This window comes from Hemitrygon akajei, chromosome 9, assembly GCF_048418815.1.
Source record: "Hemitrygon akajei chromosome 9, sHemAka1.3, whole genome shotgun sequence".
Lineage (NCBI taxonomy): Eukaryota > Metazoa > Chordata > Chondrichthyes > Myliobatiformes > Dasyatidae > Hemitrygon > Hemitrygon akajei.
Window position 1 is genome coordinate 29803049 of NC_133132.1, and position 25451 is coordinate 29828499.

Below are 25451 nucleotides of genomic sequence, written 5' to 3' on the forward strand. Positions count from 1 at the left end.
ACTAATTCCACCTCTCATCTGTGCACTCTGTCATCTGATCAACTTTCATTGCAGTTCCATTGGCATGGTGATTGGACGCCTCGGTATTTTGGCTATTCGTTAAGAAAGACTTTCTCCTTTTATCATTTATTCTTTATTCTTTACTCTGTGACTTTTCATGGGCAGTTATCAGTCAGATTGGAAGTTCTTGTCACCATAAGCGAACGTTGGGAGGAAAGAAAATTCCCAACTGATTCCCAGTGAAGTGTGGAAAATTATTTGCATTGGAAAGGTATGAGGTAAAATTCGATGATTACATGTATTTGTCTTTTTATTCTTGTAGGAAACGATCTCGTTCCCGATCCAAAATATAAACCAAAATATGGTTGTCACAAAGGCAGGAAAAGCTGCTGGATGTTCCCACGTTCAAATATCTCGAAAAGGGTATGGGAGGGAGGTAATAGAGACGGAAGAGTGGTTTTGCCAATCAGGGATAGTATCGCAGATACAGAAAGTGAGGAAGTCGTGGAGAGATCGTTTATTGAGTCTCCGTGGGTGGAATTCAGAAATAGGAGGGGTTGCAGTTTATCTAATGGGAGTATTAGATAGATGGGAGCTGTAAAGTTACAGGGAACTCCTTAGGCCTTCCATACTCAGAGAAGGCAAGTCCAACGGCCTCAGTCCAGAGTGACTGCTGAAGATACGTGATACGTGATATTAATGTCCCAGTTTCAATAACCCATGTATGAATTTCAATGATGAGCTGCAAACTTGCTCTTGCTATTCTTTTCTTATCGAGATAAAGCAACTTGTATAACCAATTAGAAAGACGTGAGTACAGTTCGTATTCTCATTCGCCTGAAAATGATCTTTTCGTTATTTATTGAACATATTTATCTTATGTTTAGGATATCGTTCTCTCGACCTCTATACTATGGCCACGCTGTTCAACATTTCATAAAGAAAGCTATCATTATATATATTCTACAGACTAATGTACAAATGTCGGTGCGCTGTCTTCAGTGCTTCACTGTTTTGAATCCCGAAATAGCTTTAGATTAACAACCACTATGGCTACATCAGGACAAGTGGTGTAATTACTTGTCAGCGAAATTTACATACATAGTAAAAGAAATACTGATACTGCCTTTATTTGAACATCGTAGGCATATTCGATTTCCACTTTTAGCATTGTATTATTCATGGAAATGGTTTTTCTACAACTGGTCATATTTACTATTTAATAGGACTGTATTTACTAGAAATACTTTGGACTACCATTTTCAATGTATGTTAGGTATCGTAAGCCGAAATCACCTCGAAGGAAACCTGTAGTTTTGAAGGACACTTGAGAAAATATGTCATTTGTATGCACTTTAATAAGTGCTACTCTGCTCTGCGCCGCTGCTTACACAGGGTACACAAGCCCTTGTCTCCTTGAATATGACCAGCTGTAGAAAAACCATTTCCATGAATAATACAATGCGAAAACTGGAAATCGAATATGCCTGCGATGTTCAAATAAAGGCAGTATCAGAATTTCTTTTGCTATGTATGTAAATTTCGCTGACAAGTAATTACACCACTTGTCCTGATGTAGCCATAGTGAATACGATTTCTTCAGGAGCAAAATATACCCAATAACTAGCACAACGTGTAAACGACGTTGTCTGTTCTATTTAATGGAATACCAAAGGTCGATCATCTTCATTATCTATGCAAACATTTGAAAAATGCTGCTCTTGTCGGACATATTGAAGACGGCAAAAACGCCACAGTAGATCGGGTAGATTTTAATTACTTTTGGATAAAATTACATGTACGATATCAATTTCAGAACGAATGCTATTTAAGAACGTCCAGCAGGACGCAATGCCTGTTTTCTCCCGGTTGAAAAATGTTTCAGCTACAATCAAAAATTGAAGATCTGTACATTAAATTCGTTTGTTCTATTTTTAAGAAGCAGCTTCTAAACAATTTGTATTACATACAGCTGGATCGCGCCATGTTTGTTTGAAATGCGGTTGCGTGAGACTCGTGTTTAGTCACACAGGAGTAAAGCTCGTGTGAGTTCCAGTCTGAGGCTGGCAGAGTCAGGTAACTGCTCGCACTGAACGTGTTGTCCGCGTCCTGCTGGATCCGGCTGGTCTGAACGCCATTCCTTCTCGTACTGCCGTCCACTGTCCACTCGATATTCACAGCGGCCGGATTAAACCCGCTCACTAAACACGGCGGTGGCGGTGGCGGTGCCCTGTCCCCGAAGTTCTTCCGCAGACGGTCGGAGGACGGATACGGCGGGTTTTCGTGGACCTGTAAATAGAAAGAAGAGCGGGGAAATGAATTATTAATTGATGTAAATTGGAATCAAAATTTGTCTTTTTTTCAACGATTTTACAACCAGAAAAGTCAGAACGCATGAGAACCCGATCACAACTGTATTTCATTAAGCATTTTGATCTTCAACAAACGCAACAAAGACAATATACATCATGAACATTAGAAATAGCTACAAAGTAAAGGAGAGAGAGGGATTTTCATAACAGCAAAATTCAAAGCGATAAAATAACAAATTTCGATGGAATGGCAAAAGAAAATCCGACTGGAGAGGCTTCTTCAGTCGCTGACAGAACCCCTCTATTCTTGAAATACTCTCCAATATACAGAAGATACACTTTATAAAATCCCATGATATTCCGATCCGATCTGATGGAGCTGTGCTATGCTTAGAACCAATAAGAAACCCCGAAAGAGATATGGTAATGCGCGTGGCAAAACTCCAAAACGTCGTCGCAGCTATTCACGTAAAAAGCAAGAGACGAGGCAGTGGATTTGAGTGACATACTGTGCCTTTGTCTCTCCTCGGAGATGCCGCAATTCGCCGCAGTAAAGGAGGCATTGTGAATGGCTAAAAATCATGGAAATATTTTAATGGGAATAAATAATACCAGTTAAAGTTTTATACTTGGGTATTTTTAGTTTTTAGTCCCACCATTAATTCCGAAAGGGTTGTTTGGACCGGGGTGATACACATTGAAGGAAAACCCGATAACAACTCTCAGAAGTCTATGAAATCCAGAAGATGTGGATATCTGGGCCAAGGCTTTTATAACCGTTTCTTTTCATTAATTTGAAAAGTTGAAAAAATTCACACTATAAGATATTAAGACTACAGAACAGAATTTGGAAGGAAATCTTTTTACGGTAGTATCTCGGAGGAAAACGCGCCGACAAGTCAGAAAAGCTAAAGAGCGAATTTACAGTGTTTCAGACCTGAGAGATGTTATTCAAGGATAGATCACTTAGTACTTTAATGATCAGGTATCCAAAAATAAGATACTCAGTGGCCTGCGGGCCTAGAGAGATTGAAATGTAAACAAAACAGTTGGGCCGAGTGATAATTTGATATCAAAGCTGAGGCATTTACACTGAGACGTTGCAGAAGGTCAAACACACCGGTGAGGCCGAGGTGGGCTATGGGCCGGCGCCTTGCTGAAGGCAAATTGGGCAGACGTTAGAACGGAGCATCAGAATCTTGATGACTTCAGGTTAATAGGTATAGAACAAGAGGAGCTGAAGTAACGTGAGAGGATCAAGTTGAGCATACAAAGATCGTAATTAGGCATTAATGGATATTAAACATAAGTGGTAGTAGTTGTTATGACGAAGGAGAAAGAGCTTGGGAGGCTGAAAGATCTGAAGTTCGATAAGTCGACAAACTAGATGGACTACACTCCAGGATTCTGAAGGGGGTAGCTGGATAGATTAGAGAGGCATTAGTAACGATCTTTCAAGAATGGGCCAATGGGTCCGGTGGACTGGAAAATCAGAAATATTACTCCACACTCTGAGAAGAGAGGAACGCAAAATGCAGGAAATTATGGAACAGTTAGTCTGACGTCAGTCAATTTCCTAGTAATCATACCGATGTTTAATCGAAATTTAAATATATTGAGATTGCTAGAATCCATTAGTAAGGACGAAATTTCTGGGTACTTGGTGGTATACGATAAAATAAGCCATGATCAGCAAGGTTCCCTTAAGGGGAAATTTAGCTGACAAATCTGTTGCGATTCCTTGAGAAAATACCAGGCAGGATAGACAAATAAGAGGCAGTGGATGTTGTTGACTTGAATTTTCAGAATACCATTGACAAAGTGTCACACGTCAGGCTGTTTAACACGATAAGAGCATAACCTATCACAGACATAGATGGAGCATCGGCTGACTGGCAGGAGAAAAGCGTGAGGATAATCTTTTCTGGTTGGCTACCGGTGACTAGTGGTGTTCTGCAAGGATCGGTGTTGAGTCTGCTACGTTTCATGCTGGAAGGTAATGATCTGAACGACGGGATTTATGGATTTGTGGCCAGGTTTGCGGATGATGCAAAGACAGGTGGAGGAGTAGACAGTGTTGAGGCAGTAGGTGTCCGCAGAATGATCTTGACGGATCAGGTGAATGGGCAAAGAAGTGACAGATGGAGTACAGTGTAGGAAATTGTATGGTCGTGGACGATGGTAGAAGGAATAAAGGTACAGACTTCATCTAAACGGGGACCGAATTAAGAAGTCGGAGGTGCAAGGAGACTTGGAAGTCATCCTGCAGGTACACCTGTTCCCTGGGCAACTCCTAGGAAACACTCGCTAACAGCACGAAACATCTATTCACGAAGCTATTTTAAAAATGTTATGGCAATGAACTCAGGTTGTTTTGAGGATACTTTTCAGCTAAATTAAGTAACCCTACCAAGCAAACAGGATGCATATGTGCTAGTTTTCTGCCTGCGGTATTGTAAAGATACAATGAGAAGCGGACTGTAAATCAGATCGAAGCATCAGGATTGATAATATTATTCCAAGGTTCAAACGAAAAAAAACCCCAACAAAATCAACAGGTGGTTAGACCCCAACAAATATTTACTTACTGTTGAAATTCAGTTTGGTTCCTCTCCCAAAGGTGAGTATGTACTTGTTATCGTCCCAGACACCACAGTAATAATCGGCGGCGTCCTGCCATTGCACGTTGGTGATGGTTAAATGCATTTGGTTGCTCGATGAGTCTGTGGAACCGGTGAATCGATCTGGAATTCCCGATCCTCTCGTGGAGCTTCCATACAACACAAAAACTGTGGGCCGCCGGGTTTCTGCATGTACCAGCTCGTGTAGTAGCTGCCGATTCTCCTTTACAATAGCATTGGAGAGGGATAGGAACAGATAAGTTAGACAAGCGTTTAATTGGAGTAAGGGGAAATATGAGGCTATCAGGCAGGAAATTGGAGGCTTAATTTGGAGACAGGTGTTCTCAGGGAAAAAATACGGAAGAAATTTGGCAAATATTCAGCGGATATTTGTGTAAAGCTCTGTATAGGTACTTTCCAATGAGACAGGTATTTATCGTTGGGTACAGGAACCCTGGTGTACAAAGGCTGTAATAAATTTAGTCAAGAAGAAATGAAATGCTTATAAAAGGTCCAGAGAGCTAGGTAATTTTAGAGCTCTAGAAGATTACAGGGCTACTAGGAAGGAGCTTACGAAGTAAATTAGGAGAGCCAGAAGGGGTCATGAGAAGGTCTTGGCGGGCAGAATTAAGGAAAAACCCAAGGCATTCTGCAAGTATATGAAGACCAAGAGGATATGACGTGAAAGAATAGGAACTATCAGATATGACTGTGGAGAAGTGTGTATGGAACCGGAGGAAATAGCAAAGGTACTTAATGAATACTTTACTTCAGTATTCACTATGGAAAAGGATCTTAATGATTGTAGCGATGACTTGCAACAGACCGAAAAGCTTGAGCATGTAGATATTAAGGAAGAGGGTGTGCTGGAGCTTTTGGAAAGCATCAAGTAGGATAAGTTGCCGGGACTGCACAAAATGTACCCCAGAATAATTTGGGAGGCGAGGCAGAAGATTGCTGAAACCCTGGCGATGATCTTTGCATCATCAATGGGGACGGAAGAGGTTCTCGTGGATTGGACGGTTGCGGATGTTGTTGCTTTATTCAAGAAAGTAAGTAGAGATAGCCGAGGAAATTATAGACTAGTGAGTCTTACCTCAGTGGTTGGTAAGTTGATGGAGAAAATCCTGACAGGCAGGATTTATGAACATTTAAAGAGGTATAAGATGATTAGAAGTAGCCAGCATGGCTTTGTAAATTGCAAATCGTGCCTTACGAGCCTGACTGCATTTTTTGAGGATGTGACTAAACATATTGATGAAAGAAGAGCTGTAGGTGTAGCGCATATGGATTTAAGCAAGGCATTTTGATATGATAAGGCTTATTATCTCCTTTTTCTTTTTTTTCTCAGTACTTTTCTTCAGAAGAAAAAACAAGATTTACAGAGTGCAACACATAGATACATCTCAACATAAAGTGTATACATTCATATATTGTAATAAAATGGATCAAAATTGTTATAGCTCATCACATAAAGGTATACCACTCCGTAATTAAAAATGTAAAGATAGGTCATATATCATAAAATAATATTTTTATATAAGAAGTCAACCCCCTACCAACTACCAAAGAAAAAAGCTGATGGATGATAATGGATAATTAGAAAAAAAATATTCGCTTAAGAAGAGAAGATAGAAATAGACATAAAAGTCTGTGCACTGTTAAGTTTTGTAAATTGGAAAAGTAATTTAGGAAAGGTCCCCAGATATCATAAAAAGATTGTTTCGAACTTAAGACTGAGCAGCAGATCTTCTCTGAATTTAAATAAGACGTAGCCATTGTAGATGTGTAGGAGGGGTAGACTCCTTCCATTTAAGCAAGATTGCTCTCCTTGCTAAAAGAGAGGTAAAAACTAAAACCTGTAGGTTAGGAGTATTTAAAGTTATGTCTTCATTTGCAATAATACCAAACAAGGCGGGAGGGGGATTTGGGTCAAATTGGACCCTAAAAAGTTGTGAGAAGGTATGGAATACTTCCCGCCAAAATTTTTCAATTTTAGGACAAAACCAAAACATATGAATTAAAGAGGCATCAGCAGTGTTGCATTTATTACAAAGTGGAGAAACGTTCGGATAAAAAGTGGACAACTTCTGTTTAGAAATGTAAGCTCTATGAACTACTTTAAATTGTAATAGAGAATGACGAGCACAGAAAGATGATTTATTAACCCGTTAAAGAATTTTATTCCATCTTTCATCAGAAATCTGGAAATTTAGGTCATTCTCCCTAGCTTTTTTTTTAATCTAAAAAGACTTGTCTAGAATCAATCAACAAGTTATAGATAGTGGTAATAGAGCCATTAACAAAAGGTTTTTAAATTTAAAAGATCGTCCAGTAAATTTTTATCAGGACCTATAGGAAAAGTAGTCAATTGGGAACGTAAGGAATCTCTAATTTGAAGGTATCTGTAAAAATGTGATTTTGGCAGTGCAAATTTAGTTGACAATTGGTCAAATGAAGCAAAAGACCCTGAGATAGACAGGTCCCAAAAAAACGTAATACCTAGTTCATCCCAATCCTTAAAGACTTTGTCAGTCATGGAAGGGATAAAAAAAATAATTAAGGAGAATGGTAGATGATAATGAAAAATTCGCTAAACCAAAACATTTTCCAAATTGAGACCAGACCTTTGCTTAATAATTATGTTATCTGTTGTTTTATTTGCTGAAAAAGAAGAGTATGATCCAAGAACAGAGACAATAGAAGAATTTTTTACAGAATTAACTTCTAAGGAGACCCATGATGGGCAATCTTTACGATAAATATAATAGGACCAAAAAGTAATATTCCTTATATTGGCAGCCCAATAGTAAAACCTAAAATTGGGTAGGGCTAATCCACCCATCTCTTTATTTCTTTGTAGGTAAACCTTACTTAAACGCGTTTGTTTATTATTCCAAATATAAGATGTTAAAATTGAATCTAAAGAATCAAAGTAGGTCTTAGGCGTAAAAATAGGTTATGCCTGAAAAAGATATAAAAATTTAGGAAGAATCTTCATTTTAATCGAATTAATTCGGCCAATTAGGGATAAAGAAAGAGCAGACCATTTAGAAAGCGTCTTTTTCACATAATTCAATGAAGGATTTAAGTTTTCTTTAAATAAATTCTTGAAGTTTTTAGTAATTGTTATACATAGATATGTAAATTGACTTGTAACAACTTGGAACGGAAATTTGGCATTTGATGACATTAGGTCATTTAAAGGAAATAGCTCACTTTTATGTAAGTTCAGCTTATATCCTGAAAAATAACTAAACTGGGAAATTAAAGAAAGAACCGAAGGTAAAGAAGTTTCAGTTTTAGAGATAAAAAGTAAAATATCATCAGCGTATAACGAAATTTTATGAGTCATACCTCCCTTAGTATACCAGAAATGTCCTTAGATTCTTGAAATGCTATTGCTAAGGGTTCTATAGCTAAAGCAAAAAGTAAAGGACTAAGAGGGAAACCTTGTCTAGTTCCCCGCTGTAATTTAAAGGGCTTAGATATTTGAGAGTTAGTAATAACCTGAACGGTAGGAGACAAGTAAATTAATTTAACCCAACGAATAAAATTAGGCCCAAAATTAAACTGTTCTAAGGTCTTAAAAAGCTAATTCCACTCAATCTTATCGAAGGCTTTTTCTGCATCTAAGGATAATATAAACTCTGATTTTTTTTGGAAGGTGAATATATCACATTCAATAACCAACGTATATTAAAATGTGAGTAACGCTTTTTAATAAATCCTGTCTGGTCATGTGATATAATAGATGGTAAAATATTTTCAAGTCTTCGAGCTAAGATTTTTGAAAAATTATTTGCATCAACATTTAATAAAGAAATCGTTCTGTATGAAGAACATTCAGCTGAATTTTTATTGTTTTTTAATAAGAGAAATAAAAGCTTCATAAAAAGATTGAGGGAGTTAACCTGATTTAAAGGACTCTGATAAAACAGAGGATAAATAAGGTGTAAGTAACTTAGTGAAAGTTTTATATAACTCCCCAGGAAAGCCATCAGGTCCTGGGGTCTTACCAGAATGAAAAGCACGTATAGCCTCAGCCACTTCTTCATTGGAAAAAGGCTGATCTAACTGAATTAGGCTATCAGCAGGCAATGTAGGATTGTTGATATTACTGAAAAAAGCATTCATATAGGTATCATCTGAAGAAGAGTCAGACTGATACAACTTAAAGTAAAAGTCTTTAAATACATTGTTAATTTCAGAATGGTCGGATATCTTAGTATCATTATCTTTAAAAATTTCTGTGATTTGACGATTAACTGTAAAAGATTTTAAGTGATTGGCTAATAAGCTACCTGTTCTATCCCCGTGAATGTAAAATTGAGTTTTGTCTCTCAACAGCTGTCGTTCAATTTGGTAAGTCAGCAGAAGATTATAGTTGGATTGGATTTCAATCTGCTTATTATATATACTTGGATCTGGAGATAGGGCATACTTTCGATCAAGATCTTTTAATATCGCTGCTAAGTCAGACCTTTCTTTGTCAGCTTTTTTTCTTTATATAAGCAGAGTAAGAGATAATTTGTCCACGAATATATGCTTTAAAAGTATCCCAGACTATAGTACCAGCAGTATCTCCTTTAAAATTTTCTTTAAAGAAAAAAGTAATATGATTTTCCAAAAACTTTAGAAAATTTTTATCAGTTAACAATGATAAGTTAAAACGCCAACTTCTATTTGATACAGAATGAACAGGTAATCTTAAAGCCAGAAGCACAATGCATGATCAGACAAAGCAATCTCCTTATAATCACAGGATCGTACCAGTGGAAGCAAGTTTCTATCTATAAAAAATTAGTCAATCCGAGAGTACGTATAATGAACCTGAGAGAAATATGAATATTCCTTTTCTTGAGGGTGCAAAAAACGCCATACGTCGAGAATACCACATTGAAATAGAAAGGATTTAAAAAGTAGGACTGATTTATTAGTGACAGGGGTTTTACTTGAAGAGCGATCTAATATACGGTCAAGCTAAAAATTAAAATCTCCACCCATCACTAAGGAATATCGATTCAAATCAGGCAGAAAAGAGAAAAAACGTTTAAAGAACAGGGAGTCATCTGTATTTGGAGCGTATACATTCGCAAATACCATTAGTTTATTCTCAAGACTACCCGAAACAATAACAAAACGGCCATTTGTATCAGAAATTACATTATGTTGAATAAAGGATACATTCTGATCAAACAGGATAGAGACGCCTCTCGATCTAGATTGGGAAGGTGAGTGAAAATTTATACCGTTCCATCCTTTGAAAGAACGTGAAATATCATCTTTACTAATATAGGTTTCTTGACGAAAGATTATACGAATTTTATGTTTCCGGATATAAGAGAAAATCTTATTTCGTTTAACAGGGTTATTTAGACCTTTCACATTAAAACTGAGTATATTAATAAAATAATCCATCAAGTATCCTTTAGTAATGTATAAAAGGTAATCACAGACATGTAGATAGCGAATAAATAAAACAGTAAAAACATCCAATCAGCTTTCTGGAAGAACCCATTTCCCCCCTCCTCCCCCGAAAGAGAGAAATCGGCCAAGGGAGGCTGAAGACTAAATCTCGCGTTCCCAACCCAAAACTCCGGTGGCTCGAGAAAATATATATGTATTGCTGTGCTGAATAAACGATTGTAAATATGTATATACAAAAACAAAATATCAAAGTAAATAACCGCTATTTACGAAATAAAAACCATGGAAAAATATAAGTATTAGTTTCGGTAAAAAGGAAAGACAATAAAATCAAATATTAGTAAAAGCCAATAAGGAAAACAACATTTGCTTGCGGGTGCAAAAAAAGGAGTAAAGAAACAAATAAAAATAATTAGAAAGGGAAGCGGTTTAGATAGCTTCCTACATGACTATTTTAAGGCATTCAAGGGAGAAAACAAAACAAAATGACAAAATGGTAAAATAATGAAAAAACCAAAACCCAGCAATAAGAAATATAGAATATTGTATACTATTGAAAAACAGTAAAAGACTGAAAAGTATATAAATAATCAAAAAATAGGAAAAATCTGAGTTAATTTAAAGTAAAGCAAAACACCCTATAGTTTCATTCCTCAGCAATTACTACATGTACACCCTACATTATTACTTCCAGTCAAATTACTAAAAAGAAGGTAAAATCAACATAACATTGAAAGAATATAACGTATTGTTTAAAAAGAGCTGCAAAAAAGTAACATTAGAGAACCCGTGTAATGGCGGAAAACAGCAAAAGAGAAAATGGATGCTGTCTGCCTGCATATTTTGCATAGTTTGAAAGATAACAATGCGCCAATTACTTAATCAAACAAATGATTAACGCTTCGTAAACCAAGAAACCTTGTTATCAACAAAGCGCCAATTACTTGATTGAACACCTGAAATTAAATCATTTGGCATAAGGAGAAATATTCAAGGTTGAATTTAAGTATGGAGACTATGCAAAGATTTCTTAGCTTCTTCAGGCTTCGTAAACCAAGAAACCTTATTATCAGAAGTAGTAACCTTGAGTTTACACGGATCTCTGAGACAAAGGCGACAGCCAAGCTTAAAAAGATCAGACATGACCTCTTTAAAAGCCTGTCTAGCTCTTAGAACTTCCGATGGATAATCTTGAACGATCCGAAACTGTTGATCACGAAATTGTAATATGCGTTTCTTCCTTGATTCACGGAGGATCCGTTCTTTAATTTGATAGTCATAAAAGTGAATGATAATTGAGCGAGGTTTGGCAAACTCCCAATTAGGCGGGGTAACTCGGTGAAGGCGCTCAAATTTTGATAGTTCCGATAATATATCAGGGAATAAATCTTTCAGCATTTGAGCACAAAAATCTGTAGGTTGATTACCCTCCAGTTTTTCAGTAAGCCCAAGAATTCTGATATTGCACCTTCTGTTCCTGGTCTCCAAATCTGTAAGTTTCTTCAGTAGCGTGTCGTATTTTTTAAGTTGTTCCTTAGAAATTTTCTTGTGACCTTCGATATCCTTCTGCAACACCGGTTGAGATTCTTCATGTAGCTTAATACGAATTTCATGGTCATTCACAGTCTGCTGTATACTTCCAAGTTTCCGATTAAGCGTTTTCAGTTCAGATTTAACCAGGTCGAAGGGATTCTGCAAAAAGTCAAAATTGGATCCAATTTTTCGAGTCTCTCTGACATTTGTTGAAACATTTCAGTCAAAGTCTCTAAAGTAACCTCTTTTTTAGAGTGTTTTCTACTCATGGTGCTCTCACGAGATAGGTTTAAACAACAAAGTAAGCGAATAATTTCGGAGCACGTAGCTACTGCAACCTACTCCATTCCAGCCACCGGTAGTCCCCTATTATCTCCAACACCATCACACTGAGCACGGGGGCTCCCCAGGGTTGCGTGCTCAGTCCACTGCTGTTCACTCTGCTGACCCACGACTGTGCTGCAACACACAGCTCGAACCATATCATGAAGTTCGCCGATGACACGACCCTGGTGGGTCTCATCAGCAAGAACGATGAGTCAGCTTACAGAGAGGAGGTAAAGCGGCTGACGGACTGGTGCAGAGTCAACAACCTGTCTCTTAATGTGAACAAAACAAAAGAGATAGTTGTTGACTTCAGGAAGGCACAGAGCGACCACTCCCCGCTGAACATCGACGGCTTCTCGGTAGAGATCGTAAAAAGCACCAAATTTCTTGTGGTGACGGAGAATCTCACCTGGTCCCTCAACACCAGCTCCATAGCAGAGAAAGCCCAGCAGCGACTCTACTTTCTGCGAAGGCTGAGGAAAGTCCATCTCCCACCCCCATCCTCATCACATTCTACAGGGGTTGTATTGAGAGCATCCTGGGCAGCTGCATCACTGCCTGTTTCAGAAATTGCACCATCTCGGATTGCAAGACCCTGCAGCGGATAATGAGGTCAGCTGAGAAGATAATCGGGGTCTCTCTTCCCGCCATCACGGACATTTACACTACACGCTACATCCGCAAAGGAAACAGCATTACGAAGGACCCCATGCATCCCTCATGCAATCTCTTCTCCCTCCTGCCGCCTGGGAAAAGTCTCCGAAGCATTCGGGCTCTCACGACCAGACTATGTAATAGTTTCTTCCCCCAAGCTATCAGACTCCTCAATCCCCGAAGTCTGGCCTGAAACCTTGCTTATTGCCTATCGTGTTTATTGTTTATTGTAATGCCTGCACTGTTTTTGTGCACCTTATGCTGTTCTGTGTAGGTCTGTAGTCTAGTGTAGCTTTCTCTGTGTTGTTTTTTTATTACGTAGTTCAGTCTAGTTTTTTGTACAGTGTCATGTAAACCATGGTCCTGAAAAACGTTGCCTCATTTTTACTATGCACTGTACCAACAGTTATGGTCGAAATGACAATAAAAGTGACTTGACTTGACTTGACTTGAGAACGTAAGGAGGCATGGGATCCAAGGGGACAGTGCTTTGTGGATCCAGAACTGGCTTGCCTACAGAAGGCAAAGAGTTGCTGTAGTCGGGTCATATTCTGCATGGAGTTCGGTCACCAGTGGAGTGCCTCAGGGATCTGTTCTGGGATCCTTACTTTTCGTGATTTTTATAAATGACCTGGGTGAGGAAGTGGAGGGATGGATTAGTAACTTTGTGATGACACAGAGGTTGGAGATGTTGTGGATAGTGTGGAGGGCTGTCCGAGGACACAGCAAGATATTGATAGGATGCAAAATTGGGCTGAGAAGTGGCAGATGGAGTTCAACCCAGATAAGTGTGAACTGGCTCATTTTGCTATGTCAAATATGTTGGCAGAATATAGTATTAATGGTAAGATTCTTGACAGTGTGGAGGAACAGATGGATCTTGGGGTCCGAGTCCATAGGACGCTCAAAGCAGTTGTGCAGGTTGACTCTGTGGTTATGGTGTATTGGCCTTCATCAATCGTGGAATTGAATTTAGGAGCCGAGGGGTAATGATGCAGCTATATTGGACCCTGGTCAAATCCCGCTTGGAATACTGTACTCAGTTCTGGTCGCCTCACTATAGGAAGGATGTGGAAGCCATAGAAAGGGCGCAAAGGAGATTTGCAAGGATTTTACCTGGAATGGGGAGCATGCCTTATGAAAACAGGTTGAGTGAACTCTGCCTTTTCTCCTTGGAGCGACGGAGGATGAGAGGTTGACCTTTTAGTGGTTTATAAGATGATGAGAGACATTGATCGTGTGGATAGTCAGAGGCTTTTTCCCAGTGCTGAAATGGTTGTCACAAGAGGACACAGGTTTAATGTGCTGGGGAGTAGGTACAGAGGAGATGTCAGGGGTATGTTTTTTACTCAGAGAGAGGTGAGTACGTGGAATGGGCTGCCGGCAACGGTGGTGGACGCGGATACGATAGGACCTTTTAAGAGGTTTTTTGATAGGTACATGGAGCTTAGTAAAATAGAGGCTATAGGTAATCCTAGTAGTTTCTAAGGTAGGGACGTGTTCAGCACAAATGTGAGAACCGAAGGGTCTGTATTTTGCTGTAGGTTTTCTATGTTTCTATGGTTCCATGTTTCTATGTAAATTTTATTTAAAACACAGACAGCAGTAAAGGATTGCATTAGCATGTCCTGTCTAATGTTTGGCATTGAGCAGCGATTACCTTATAAACTCTAGCGCCAAATGTCTGTTGCAGCAATTATCGCCCATTATCTCTCAGTAATATTTCCCGATATTTGCATGATGTCACTTCGAAAAAGAGAACATTCATTCTGGAGTAGTGACTCCAATAAACCCATTTTGGGAAATTGATGCAGAGCACAGTCGCTGCTATTTTATGCGTTCAGGGCCCGGTTCCTTCTTTCTCACAAGCAAGTATGGGTATGAGGTGATGCAACACTTCCACCTACTGGCGCGAATGACACACGAACCAATATAATGTGACATTCACTATGTGCTACACTGTTGGCACTTGAGTATGGAGATCATTTCCGATTTTGAATTGTCACTTCTCTTGATACAAGTATGGAATCACATGGTATTGAGGGTGACTGGGAATCAAATGGATCTTCATGAAAATAAAACCTGTTTGTTCAGTAACATCCTTCTGACACGTCACACTTAGTATATGAAGTCGGCCCCTCGGCTCTTCTGCCCGATGCTCCTATTAATAAAATTGCGGCTGATTCCAATGAAATCTCTGCCTCTAATTGCTTCTTAGTGTCCTTTGGTGGGGCTAGAACACGTTATTCGAAAATATTCCAAGATATTTAACGAGCATCTCACAGATTCTGGCCCATTTGTTTAATGTGAAGTATAATTCCAAATATAATTCATGAACATGCAATTATGGTTAACAGCCTTTGTTAAGTCGGATGCACTTTGCCCTGATATGTTGCCAAGATTCAACAACCACAGGAGGATTTTACTTTATTATTTTTCAAGCCACCTCTTCCTCTCCGTGCCCTGAAAATAGTCCATCTATCTTCATTTCTTTGTGTTCAGCATTCACTATCAACGAATCCTTGTGCATTTTCTTATCTTCCTGTCCTTTCTGAATGTGACGTTATCTTTAACATTCTAGTCCCAATCCCAAATAGTCCAGCAGGCAAGCCTCGGTAATATCTGTCCGTTCATGCTTATTTACTTGTATTTGTGCTTTCAGCTAGCTGCTTTCTGTGAAATGTTCTGTGTTCCTTCATACACAGTCATATAGTCGAGTTTAAGAGAATGATACTAAAACCAACAAAAAAAAATTAAGAAAGACCAAACTGGATTTAGCTGACAGGAAGGCGACTATAGTTCAATTAACCACGTGTTACACCTATGCAGAAGAGCATCTCTGAACGCAGAACACGTCAAACTTCGATGCGAATAGGCTGTAGCATCAGAAGACCACGTACATAAACTCTTGAGGCACTTTATGCGTGAAAATCGCACGAGACTCGCAATTTCTAAGATACTCAAGCCACCCCGTCTGGCACAAAGACTCATTCAACACTCAATGTAATTTAGAACACTTTTCTTCCAGATTCGGATATTTGGTCTGAACAACCGCACATGCTCTTGTCTGCATGTTCATTAAGCTGTTGTTATATGATTAGATATTTCCATTAAGGAACCGATGTGGAGGCGTACCTAATAAAGTGACCACTAATGTTTGCTCTTTAGCGTTTTTAAGACAACGCTTGGTTATTGTGTGGCGATGCCCAATTAGACTTATGAAAGAATGTAGGTTGAGCATTACTGGTATGGACAGAGGTACAAGGTAACAGGTCAACGATTTGAAGGCTTGCCACATGGTAGCCAATTAATACAACCAATAGGAGGGGGTAACTTCGTAATATCCTGCCAGAAGTTCAGGATGTGATTAGAAGGCAGGTTTAGAGCATTTCCAACTGTCTGCAAAACGGAATTACAATTATATAGCTCCTTTGTGCATCCTGTGATCCCTAAATCACAGAAACACGACCTTAGCGATTCAACTCAATTCCTCTGTTGATTTGTAGGGCATTTTACGCGTTTCAGAAACATGTGATACAGTACTATTGTTGGCATTTCTTGTGACAGTCCTTGTACGAAACAGAACCAAAAGTAGATATGGACAAACTGTTCTGGATAGGAAAGACTTAAAACAAATGTAATCGAAACCGTTTCAGTGGTAGTTTGGAATAATATATACTTGAAACGGTTGTAGGCTTTGGTGCCGTGGATTGACAAGCAGAGCATCGTTTAGCTACAGCAATCAACCAAGTATTCGTCTAATCCGAGGTTATGGAAGGTGTATCTTCAGATCTCAGTGATTGTAGTGATGACTTTCAGCGGACTGAAAAGCTTGAGCATGTAGATATTAAGAAAGAGGATGTGTTGGAGCTTTTGGAAAGCATCAAGTTATATAAGCCACCGAGACCGGATAAGATGTACCCCAGGCTACTGTGCGAGGGGAGGGAGGAGATTGCTGAGCCTCTGGCGATGATCTTTGCATCATTAACGAGGATGGGAGAGTTTCCGGAGGACTGGAGGGTTACCAATTTTGTTCCTTTATTCAAGAAAGGGAGTAGAGATAGCTCAGGAAATTATAGACCACTGAGTCTTACCTCAGAGGTTGGTTAATGATGGAGAAGATCCTGAGAGGCAGGATTTATAAACACAAAGTACACTGCAGATGCTGTTGTTAAATCAAGACGTACAAAAATGCTGGATGAACTCAGCAGGTCGGGGAGCATCCATTGAAAGAAGCAGTCAACGTTTCGGGTCGAGACTCTTCGTCAGGACTCCGTCAGGATTTAGAAACATTTGGAGAGGCATAATATGAATAGGAGTAGTCAGCATGGTTTTGTCAAGGGCAGGTCGTGCCTTACGAGCCAGATTGAATGTTTTGAGGATGTGAACAAACACATTGATGAAGGAAGAGCAGTAGATTTGGTGTATATGGATTTCAGCAAGGCATTTGATAAGGTACTCCATGCAAGGCTAATTGAGAAAGTAAGGAGGCATGGGTTTTCTTTTATGGATCCAGAACTGGCTTGCCCACAGAAGGCAAAGAGTGCTTGTAGACGGGTCATATTCTGCATGGAGGTCGGTCGCCAGTGGGGTGCCTCAGGGATCTGTTCTGGGACCCATATCCTTTGTGATTTTTATAAATGACCTGGATGAGGAAGTGAAGGGATAGATTAGTAAGTATGCTGATGACACAAAGGTTGGAGGTGTTGTGAATAGTGTGCAGGGCTGTCAGAGGTTACAGCGGGACATTGATAGGATGCAAAACTGGGCTGATAAGTAGCAGATGGAATTCAACCCAGATAAATGTGAAGTGGTTCATTTTGTTAGGTCAAATATGATGGCAGAATATAGTATTAATGGTAAAACTCTTAGCAGTGTGGAGTATCATAGGGTCCGAGTCCATAGGATGCTCAAAGCAGCTGCTGATGCTGTAGAGTTATTTGAGACTTCTATGATTGCCACACTGTAAGCTACTAATTTCACCTCTCGTCTATTCACTGTCATCTTATTAACTTTCATTGCAGTTCCACTGGCATGGTGATTGGACACCTCTCTATTTTGGCTATTCATTAAGAAAGCTTTTATCATTTATTCTTTTCCCTGTGACTTTTCATGGATATTTATATATCAAAATGGAATCACTTGTCAGCATTAGCGAACGCTGGGAAGGAAGAACAATCCTAATTGATTCGCATTGAAGTGTGGAAAATTATTTGCATTGTATGATATTATGTTGCCCGTTTTAATTAAGCAAGAATGAAGATTTTCTTACTTTCCTGAGAAATAACTACTGGAGTGTTTTGGTAAGTACATAAACAAAATTAAAGGCAGATATACCTCCAAACATTCCTTTTAAGGTGATATTGGTCTTGATTTGCAGCAATGAGACTAATGGCGGAGCGAGAAGGAAAGATGAATGCTCGGTTTTAAATTGTCGAATGACGGTGCATACTTTAATAGCCATCCGTTAATCTCGTGAGACCATGGATTTGCGCCTTGGAAGCTTTCCAGGCTTGGGCAGGGTTGTATGGGAGACAGGCAGTTACCCAAGCTGCATGCCTTCCCCTCTCCACGCCACCGATGTTTTCCAAGCAGCTTGGCACCGGTGTTGCCAAGGTGTTGATAAGTGCTTTGCTCAAGGACACAGCACGTTGCCTCAGCTGAAGCTCGAACCATTGACCTTCAGATCACTAGACCGATGCCTTATCCACTGGGCCACACGGCATATAAGTACTCGGGTTAAAAATGTCGATGATGGTGCATACTTTGAGTAGAGCGATAAAGGATTCCTGCCTAACAACGGATGTTATGAGTATTTCGCGCCTATGCAGGAAGCCTTAGAGCGTTGGGTTCCAGATTTTCTAAACAGCCATTATTTATGAATTGTTCTCTTAACGAGACGCGATAAACCCTTGTGTTTTCTGTTTAAACTTGTTAAGTTTAGTTTGACAGGCACGCGGTTTCCGCGTACTGTGATTGTTTAAGCAGTCTTCCGATTATCACTTTTGCTGGCCCTAGCTTTCAGAATGCTACTTCTCTCGGCGTCGCTCTACCGAGCCGCCGGTGGTTAGATGGAACTCTTATGTATAAAGCCAGGTCACTGACTCCATATGGCAGCCTGTCTTTTCTCCGCACTTGCGTTCAGTCAGCACTGTGACTAAAAGAAAACGCAGCGATATGATGGGTCCAGCGGAACTTGTAAAGTGGCGTCCGGACTTCAGTCGGCTTCCGAGTGTCTCGAGACTTCATTTCGAATTTCTGGTGACCAAGTTCCGAGTCCATGTTTAGAGCTTGGCTAGATCACGCTAAAGGCTTTTATCAAGAATTTCAGTGTCGTCAAGGGTTCCTGGGTCTCCCATGGCTCTCCAGGCTTCGGAGGACTATTGACATTTCCCGAGTTTTATTCCATATTCCCGAGATTTATTTCATGTTTACCAAATTTATTTAATGTCTATCTCGAGATGACCAGCCGTGTCTCGGATTCCCCAGGACTATCTCGAGTTCCTCAGGTCTGTCTCCATTTTATCAGGTCTATCTCGAGACGACCAAACTTGTTGGGAGATGAACCGCCTGTCTCGGATTCCCCAGGTCTGTCGGTCTCGTGTTCAGGCGTGTTACTCTCGGGTTCCCCAAGACGTCAAGTGCCAGAGGTATTGTCATGAGCCCTTCGAGCCGTAGAGCTTCGGACTACAAGGTTTATAAAGCATACGTATTGTTATTAAGGACTACTATATTTTAGTCAAGTCCCATAACGCTGATGAACTCCAGTAAATAGAAGTCAAGCCTATACAATAGTTTCTCCTAGGATAACGAGCCACCAACGAAGTCGTTCTTGTAAGCTTCCTCTGAACTTCTAAATCATTTACATAATTTCTTCAGTAAGACTAATGCAGTACCCAGCCCACATTTGGTTCGTTATTGCCCTGTCACGTGAAGCATAATGCCCCCAAATATTGCACTTAATTCCCTTACCATTTCCCCAGCCTTTTTAGTTACTTGCACCCGAATGATAGCATTTTGTGAATTACATACTATCATGATCTAAATGCCCTTACCCCTCTTCAACTTGGAAGGTTACAATCTCCAACGGTTTCGAAAATATGCTGTTGAAGCATTTTTCATGCCAGCCCTGTCAATTTGTATTTTGCTCTTTTTGCTTTGCCAGATTTTAGCTCACCCACTTAGATAATTAATATTCCTCCCTAGCTTTTTGACTTTCGCTTCACAATGTAATTATCTTTCTGACTTTTGTCATCAGCGAAGTGGAAGGACCTGAATAGTTTCACAGATTCTGAGATATATCATTCCAGAGACCTGGCCATTTATGTCTGCACTTCGTTTTTTGTCAGTCAATCAATTTTCTATCCGTGCCAACATGTTATCACCTATTATTCTGCCCACTCTCAAGGCAGATTCAAATATTGATTGAAATTCCCTCGACTTCTAACAAGTGCTTTCAACGAATGAATGAATATACTGCGATTATATAATGACCGAGCTGCTGACGACAGGTAATGGCTTAACAACGCCGAAACTATTAATCAGCATCAGCTCTGAAGCAATGTGATCAAGTTATAAATAGCAATCCAGATCAGGGAATACATTATACCTATGAAATAGAGGTTTACTTTCCAAGTTCGCCATTGATATGACTCTTATCAATGTTTCAGTGCAGGAGTGCACTGAAGTGACAAGTCTGAAGAAGTTGCAACAGGACATTCTTCGTCTGTTAAAATGTAGAAATACTGCGCATTCCAAGACTCTTAATCAAATTACGGCCTGTGTATCTATGAACCAAATGCGTTGCTCAAAAAACGAGAAAGATATTGGAAAGCTGTGAGGTAAAAAACGATGATAACATGTATTTGCCTTTTTATTTTTGGAGGAAATGATCTCATTCCAGATCCAGAATATAATCCAAAACATGGTTGTCACAAAGGTAGGTAAAGATGCTGGACGTTCCCAGGTTTAGGTATTTCGAAAAGGGTCAAGGAGGGAGGAAAAGTAAGGATGTTGTGGAGAGATCGTTTATTGAGTCATTGTGGGTGGAATTCAGAAATAGGAGGGTTTGCAGTCACTCTATTGGGAGTATTCTACAGCGCACATCCCCCAACAGGATCATCGAAGAGTAGGTCGACAGGTCGATTTTGGAAAGCTGCAAAAACACGCACTTCCTTAATAATGATTGGCACAGCTTACATGCAAAAGATTTAGACGGCAGAATCTGTTAGGTCTGTTCAAGAAGGATTCTTGAGTATGTAGACAGGCCAACAAGAAGAGAGTCCTTCCGGGATCTAGTGCTAGCCAGTGGAACAGGCTGTAAGATTGCTCGTGGGTGATCACAACTCCCTAATGTACCATAGCTTTGGAGAGGGATAAGAGCAGATGGTTTTGAAGGAGAGGGAATTATGATGCTATTAGCCATGAGCTTGTGAGCAGAAATTGGGAATTAATGTGATCAGGGAAATGAACAAGGAAATGTGGAAGTTGTGTACGAAACACTGATAGGGTTTTGGGTAGGGTTCTCCCAATTGAACATAGATGGTAGGGAGAAGGAAGCATGGTTGACAAGAGATGTGAAGCATCCCACCAAGAGGATAAAAGACGTTCACTAAAGGCTAATGAAGCAATGATCCGACAAAATTCTTGATGGTTACGAAGTAGCCAGGAAGAAGATGAATAATGAATTTAGAAGATATGAAGTGGGAATGAGAAGGGCTTGGCGAGTATGATTAAGGAAAACCCCAAGACGTTCTACACGGAGGGGAAGAACAGAAGGATGACTAGAGTGAGTAAAAGAAGAAGAACCATGTGCTTGGAGTCGGAGGAGGTAGGTGAGTTACTTAATGAATAGTTTTCTTCAGTATTCAGCAAGGAGAGGGACCTTGACATGTGTGTGGACAGCATAAAACAGGCTGACATGCTAGAACGTGTGACGTTAAGGAAGAGGATATTCTTGAGCTTTTGAAAAAAGACATAAGGCTCCGAGGCTGAATGAGGTCTCAAATGTTATTACTTTGTTGAAGAAAGGGATTAAGGATAATCCTGGGAATTATAGACTGGAGCTGCATATCAGCGATGGTCAAACTTTGGAAGTGAGTCTTAAAGGCTGCATTTATCAGCATTTGGAGAAGTATTGTCTGATTACATACAGCACAGGTGTTTGAGGGACAGTACATGTCTCACGAACCTGATTAACTTTTTCGTGAAAGTGACTAAAGAAATTGATAAAAGTAGAGTGGTGTATATGATGTACATGGACGTTAATAAGGCGTTCCTATATTTTGTGCTGCTTTGGACACCCCCCTACCTTCAGCAAAGATGTCAATAAAATTGAAGGAGTACATGGAAATTTATAAGGTTTATTTCCCGACTTGAGGGCGTAAGTTATGTGGAAAGGTTGAAGAGGTTAGCACTGTTTTCCTTGGAGCACAGGAGAACGAGGGAAGATTGGATAGAGATATGCAAAATTATGTGAGGAATAGATAGAGTAAATATCAGCAAGCTTTTCACACGAAGGTTGGGTGAGACTTGAATTAAAGGTCATGGGCTGAGGGTGAAAGTTGAAATGTTTAAGGGGAACATGAGGGGGAACTTCATCACTCGGAGAATAGTGGGAGTGTGGAACGTGTGGCCAGTGGAAATAGTGCATGCAGATTCAATTTCAATATTTAAAAGGAGTTTTAAAAACTAAAAGAATATGGGTGGGAGGGGTATTGAAGACTGTGGTCTATGTTCAGGTCGATCGGACAGATGACAGAAGACTGTTGGTGTTGTGGATAAGATTTTTGTAGTTTACAACGGGCGTTGATAGGATGCGTAGCTGTGTTGTTAAGTGTCAGATGGTTTTCAATGGGGCAAAATGTGAAGTAATGGAGTTTGGAAGAATGAAATCGAAGGCAGAGTAAAAGGTTAAAGGGAAGAATTTTAGCAGTGCAGAGGATAAATGGATCTTGGGGTCCACGCGCATAGATCTCTCAAATATTGCCGCACATGTCAATAGGGTTGTTTAGAAGGCATGTCGCCTTCATTAGTCAGGGATCGAGTTCAAGGGCCGACAGCGAATGTTGTATTTCCATAAAATTCTGCTTAGACCACACCTGCATTATGGTGTCTGATTCTGGTCATTATAGGAAGAAGAGTGGAAACTTTAGAGAAGGTTTAGAGGAGATTGACCATGATGCCGCTTGGATTAGTGGTCATGTCTTATCAGGATAGGCTGAGCGAGCTAGGGCTTTTCGCTTTGGAATGAAGGAGGTTGAAAGACGACGTGACAGGGATGCAAAAGATTAGAGGAATAGACAGAGTCGAGAGCCAGCGCCTTTTCCCTAGGGTGACAATGGCATTTTCGAGAGGACATACTTTTAAAGTGATTGGACGAAAATATAGAGGGATGTCAGAGGTAAATTCTTTACACACAGCGGTGTGTTCGTGGAGTGCCTTGCCAGATGTGGTGGTAGAGGCAAATATATTAACATTTAAGAAACGCTTAGGCCAATGGATGAAAGAAAAATGGAGGGCTATGTGTGAGGGAATGATGGGAGGGAATGATTAGATTGATCTTGGATTAGGTTAAAAGGTGTGCACAACATCGTGGGCCAAAAGGCCTGTGCTATACTTAACTATTCTGTATGCGCTTTTCAATAATAGTAACCGCGATCGTTCACATATTTCTGTGTGTACACCATCTCTCCGTTATGCGGGCAGATAAATCTGTGAGCTGATCCACGGAATGAAATGTATTGCTAATAAAAATATTCCTGTCATGCAACCTTAACATTTCTTGGATCGGCTGTCATTTTTACATATAAATGTCAACACTTCTCGATATTGCTACTGGCAGAATTCAATCAATCTGCATTCCCAAGCTCTTCCACTTCCCGATTCTCTTCGGACCAGACATAGAAATTCCAGGGGTAATTTGCTTCAATGTGGATTGTGAAGATGTTCGAAAAAAATGAAGCGGTGGATTCCTTACATTTTATCCATTCGTGTGTTTTATCGCTTTAAATCTCTTAAGTATTTAATTACTATTTGATTTAGTAATTTTTAAATATATTTTAAGGATTTTAAACGTGTCTGGATGACAGAAAAGCATCAGAAATGTTGAATGAATGCTTCCAAACTTTGATAGTTTGAAGTGAGCCATGCCCTTTGACAAAATCTCCCAGCGCAGTTCTGGTCATTTTATCGTCCTATCACAACACTGAATGGTCTGCCACACCAAGTACAACCGTGCACCTGCCGCGCAGTAACTGGAATGCCCCCGCGCACACAGACTTTTTGGTGCGATACTGGAATTTACTTTTATATAATGTGATTTTAAAGTACTGCGCAGTTTACAGCCCGTGTAAAAATGTCCTGCTCAGACCAATGGTTGGTCTGTGCAGCTGTAAAGTTACAGGGAACTCCTTAGGCCTTCCATATTCAGAGAAGGCAAGTCCAACGGCCTCCGTCCAGAGTGACTGATGAAGACTATGTGATATGAATGTCCCAGTTTCAATAACCCATGTATAAATTTCAATGATGAGCTGCAAACTTGTTCTTGCTATTCTTTTCTTATCGAGATAAAACAACTTGTATAACCAATTAGAAAGACGTGAGTCCAATTCGTATTCTCATTCGCCTGAAAATGATCTTTTCGTTATTTATTGAACATATTTATCTTCTGTTTAGGATACAGTTCTCTCGACCTGTATACTATGGCCACGGTGTTCTATATTACACACAGAAAACTATCATTATATATATTCTACAAACTAATGTACAAATGTCGGTGCGCTGTCTTCAGCGCTTCACTGTTTTGAAGCCCGAAATAGCTTTAAATAAACAACATTCAGACTGTATTTACCAGAAATGCTTTGGACTACCATTTTCAATGTGTGTTAGGTATCGTAAGCCGAAATCACCTCGAAGGAAACCTGTAGTTTTGAAGGACACTTGAGCAAATATGTCATTAGTATGCACTCTAACAAGTGCTATTCTGCTCTGCGCAGGTCCTTACACAGGGTCCCCAAGCCTTTGTCTCCCTGATATGACCAACTGTAGAGAAACCATTTCCATGAAGAAAACGATGCTAAAACTGGAAATCGAATATGCCTACGATGTTCACATAAAGGCAGTATCAGTATTTCTTTTACTATGTATGTAAATTTCGCTGACAAGTAATTACACCACTTGTCCTGATGTAGCCATAGTGATTATGATTTCTTCAGGAAGAAAATATACCCAATAACTAGCACAACGTGTAAGCGAAGTTGTCTATTTTATTTTATGGAATGCCAAAGTTTGGTCATCTTCACTATCTATGCAAACGCTTGAAAAAATATGCTCTTGTCGGACATATTGATCAAGGCAAAAACGCCACAGGAGATCGGGTACATTTTAATTACTTCGGGATAAAGTTACATGGACGATATCAATTTCAGAACGAATGCTATTTAAGAACGTCCAACAAGACGCAAAGCCTGTTTTCTCCAGGTTGAAAAATGTGTCAGCTACAATCAAAAATTTAACATCTGTACATGAAACTCGTTTGTTCTATTTTAAAGAAACAGCTTCTAAACATTCTGTA

The 25451-nt window shown here is 39.7% G+C and overlaps 1 pseudogene; it reads right to left on the bottom strand.

The window, feature by feature from the left end:
• Positions 1–1962: 1962 nt before the first annotated feature.
• On the bottom strand, positions 1963–19159 carry LOC140732644 (immunoglobulin lambda-1 light chain-like; annotated as a pseudogene).
• Between the last annotated feature and the right edge of the window lie 6292 nt (positions 19160–25451).